Source organism: Tupaia chinensis, unplaced genomic scaffold, assembly GCF_000334495.1.
Source record: "Tupaia chinensis unplaced genomic scaffold, TupChi_1.0 Scaffold000597_1, whole genome shotgun sequence".
Lineage (NCBI taxonomy): Eukaryota > Metazoa > Chordata > Mammalia > Scandentia > Tupaiidae > Tupaia > Tupaia belangeri.
Window position 1 is genome coordinate 6,606,730 of NW_006160114.1, and position 4,448 is coordinate 6,611,177.

The window sequence follows — 4,448 nt, forward strand, 5'->3', positions numbered from 1 at the left end:
GCTGAATCTCTGCTGCCCTGAGGCCAGGTTTTTGTTCACCTGAACCTCAGGAATGCTTTCACCGATTCTTTAAGGCAGAAGGTCACCAGACATGTGACTCCTGTTTTAAATGTCTTAAATGATAAAAATAACTCTATAGATGACTCCTAATGCTAACTATCTTTTAAAAAATTTATTAGAGACACTTGTTAAATCATGGTAAGGGAGACTTTGTTTAGAACCATCATAGCAGGGATAGAGAACAAAGCAATGGGATTTTGCAGTGGGGAAGAGAGATTGGTCTCAACTCCAAATGCAGCATGTGCAAATGGAAATTTATAGCCGGGCGGCCCGGGCGGGGGCGGGGGGTCAGTGGATGGAAAAGTACCAGGAGGAAACATCAGGGAGAAGGGAGATGATTCTGGCTAAACTGACCTCAGAGGATTCTTGCTCATAAAAGTTGAAGAGTCCAATCAGATATGAAAGGTGGGGTGGACGTGCAGATATGGAAGGTGAGGTGGAAGTGGGAGGTTCTTGCTTAACTGACTTAGTGGAGTTATTTCCTAAAACTGGATTTTACAACAAAGTGCACAGATGAAACTAGGAGAAAGGCCAGGAGCCTGACTGTGTTTGGAAAAGCAGAGAATCTTTATTATCACTAAAGGAAAACATTCAGGACAGATATGCTCTGGGAAGCCAGGGGGCTAGAGAAGCAGTGCCCAATTCTAAAAGAAAGAAAGAAACTGAAGATGTTAACATAGTTCAGAAACAGTCTTGTTTCCTAACTATTCAAAAAGCAAAAAGTAACCTTTTGCCCTTCTTTATTTCAAACCTCTAAAATATCTTCCACAATTGGTAGGAATCTTGGCTAATTATTACCATATCGTCACCTAAGAGGAGAGAAAAGTAGCCTATTGTCTTTTTTTCTCTTTAAATATTGATTGTACTTTATGATTTACATGTAATCATTACACATATTTCTAGGGTACAGAATGGTCTTCAAAAGCATTTATTCAGTATGTAATAAATAGATCAAGGATATAAACATATTCACCACCTTCAACATTTAACATTATGTTGTGAACTTTTGAAAATTGATCCAAGGGTTATTCTGCAACTATGTTCTGAATTGTCTATGACATCCCTTACTGTGAGGTACAGTTCTAAAGAAAAACATATTGATTAAAAATCAGGCAACAAACAATCTCATATATTAACAAAGATAATCTAAACATAGACAATGAAAGAAGAATTTGTAATTTCCACATAGAGGACTATGAGAGATAAGTGTTTAAATCTGAAAAAAAATCTGTGGGTATCAATTTTTGGTCCAGTTAGAAATAGGTAAAATTGCACATAATGGTAGCTCGTTAGGAAGAGGATAGAAAAAGAATACTTTTTTTCTTACTCTGAGTTCTGGTAAGACCATAGTACTCTACTGTGCATAAAGAAATAAGTCCTCAAAAAAGCAAAGATAGAAAAAAAGTTGGAGAGATGTTTAAAAGTAAAGACATAGGGATGAGCAGATGGCATAGTGATGACATGGCTAGACTCCCATGTACTCAACTGCAGTTTGAGTCCCAGACTCGGAAACTTAAAACTCTACTGTGTACATGAGTGTCCAAGATCCTGAGAGGAGAATGGAAGAGAAGAGAATGCAGAATGGCCAGCTCTCCGGTGGCAGGGGGTGATTTCTCACTTTCTGTCTCTCTGTCTCTGCACCAAGCTCACACACTCTATAGCAAAAATATCTCTAAAAAAAAAAAGTGAAGACATGGTAAAGCCAATGATTTGATGGTTATATGCTTTATAAAGTTTTTTATTTTAGCTTCTTAAAAATTTATTTCAAAGAAAGATTCAGCTGTAACATTTTGGACTTTTTCTCTATTATCTAATTTCATAGAATGAGTAAGGGTTACAATAAATATATAAATACATAAATTAAAACCTGTAGAGAGAGTTGTTTATAAAATAACTGGTGGATTTGTATTTAAAGTCACTTGTGTGTAAAATTGTTGAATCAGCATTCATTCCCAAGATTCAATGTTATTATCAATATGTGTGGACTCGCCCTTTTTATCTAGTTGTTTTGTGTTCTCTTACTTCTATTTGTCTCTCCTTTGTTTTCCTGGTGTATTAGCCCCTTAATTATTTCCTGAAAATCCAGTTTCATTTTGGTGAATTCTTTCAGCATTTGCGTATCTGGGAAAGATTTTTGTCCCTCCTTCCCAATGAAGTATAATCTTGCCAGGCACAGTACTCTTGGCTAAATTGCCTTTCTTTCAGAGTCTTCAATGGGTCTTCCCATTCTTTCCTTGCCTGCACTATTTCAGCTGAGAGATCCAATATTACTCTAATAGGTTAACTTTTACAAGTAATGTGGTGTTTCTCTCTTGCCATTTGTAGTATTTCATCTTCATCTTTGATTTTTACCCACTTGACTATGATATATCTTGAAGAGTTTCTTCTCGTGTTATATCTGTTTGGCATCCTTTGTGTCTCCTGGATTTGGATCCCTGAATGCCTCTCTAAATTTGAAGTTTCCAGCTAATATATTATGAAAGATGCCTTTCTATGCCTCTCTACCTGTCTCTTCATCTTCTGGAATACCTAGTATGCAAATATTTGACTGTTTAATGGTGTATAAGATTTCCCATATCTCATCCTGATTTTTAATGGCTATTCTTCTATTTTTTTTCAGTTCTTAGATTAAATCAGAGGTTTTATCTTCAAGGTCAGAGATCCTTTCTTCTCAATGGGTCTAATCTGCTGTTGATATTTTCAAGTGAGGTTTTGATTCTCTGCAACATACTCTTTAGCTCCAGAAGTTCTGTTTGATTCTTTTGCAGTGTGTCTGTTTCCTTGTGGAGTTCCTCCTTCATGTCATGGAAGGATTTTCTCATCTCCTGCACTTGGTTGTCTGTTTTCTCTTGCATCTTGTTGAGTATTATTACTATGAATATTCTGAATTCTTCTGATATTTCTGTGATCACTCGTATTTGATCCATTGTTGGTGACGAGTAATGACCCGTACAGTGGGAGGTATTTCCTGATTTTCTCCTATTTTTTTATGCTCTGCTTTAATTTTTAGTCATCTGGTGGTATACTCACTTCTTCCTACTTCTTTGGAGAATGTGTCTGTAGCTGTGTGCAGTTTTCCTCCTTTTACTGCTAAGGGAGTTATGGGGAAAGAATTCCTCCGGAGTCTCCTCTTTTGAGGCATTTGGTCCCTATACACCCAAACCTAACTGCTGCCAGATGGACAGAGGTTGTGCTCACAGGTAGAATGTAAGGTGGTAGACCACTATTGCATGGGCTAGAGAGACCTCGTCCACCACAGTACACTGATTGGGGGTGGGGGGTGGGGGGGGTCCCAGCTGGCTGATGAGCTCAAACTGAGTGGCGTGGCTTGAGCCTGCCTGTTGGTCCGGAATGGTAAGAACCGGAATGGCATCAGCATACATGGGGCAGCAGCTCTACCTTCTGTCTCTGGGGTTGCAGGGTCTCCCTCCCTGTTGCTGCTCCTTCTTTCTCTGGCAGCCTATTGTCTTCTTATAGCTTTCTCTTTTCTTTTCTTTTCCTTTTTTTTTTTTTTTTTTCTAGAGACTTTTGCTATAGGGGAGAGGAGAGGTTTTTGCTATAGGGCGTGTATGAGTGTGTGATTGATAAAGAGACAGAAAAAGACAGACAGAGAGACAGAACGTGAAAAATCACTCCCCAGGGAGATGTCCACACCTCAATCCCTTCTCCTTCATTCTCTTCTTAGGATTTTGGGCATGCAGCCACATGCGCCCAATGTGAGCTTCAAGCCACTGGGTCCAGGACTTGAACAGTGGTCAACTAAATGGGAGTCCAGTGATGCAACCATAAAGCCATCTACTGGTCCCCTCACAGCTCTGTTAAAGCACTTCATGACCCCCAAAATGTGAGCGCTTTAAAAAGTCATTCACATATTTTAGCTTTCCTTCCTCTTTGCACACCCGCCCTATTTTAAAAAGAAATATCCCATGTAAGTCTATCCTGGCTTCACCTTTAACAATGAATTTTAGGGAAATAGTTTTAAAACAACCTAATAGCAACCAATAGCAACTAAACCAGCTTCTCAGTTTCTAAACTCATCAAATATTGAAGTTCTTGGGGGGAAAAAGAAAACCTCCAGAAGCTAAAACACTTATCTAGAATTACACTCAGAATATAAAGAGGTAGCACAGGAAAGAAAAATAAGCCAGTACAACTGCAACGTTCTGTTTCTCCCAACATCTGTGGTTTGGAAGAGAAATGCGGAGAGAGTCAAAGGCGGTCCTACCTAGCACATCTTTTGTTCTTCTACCCCTGCATAAAGGGTTGCCAGTGTAAAATTACCTGCCATTGCAGAGAAACCACTCTGTAGTGTCGGGAATAATGAGAATCACAGGACTTGTATGATTTGCATTTGTCATTTAACTTCTTTTCTTTTTTTTTTTTTTTTT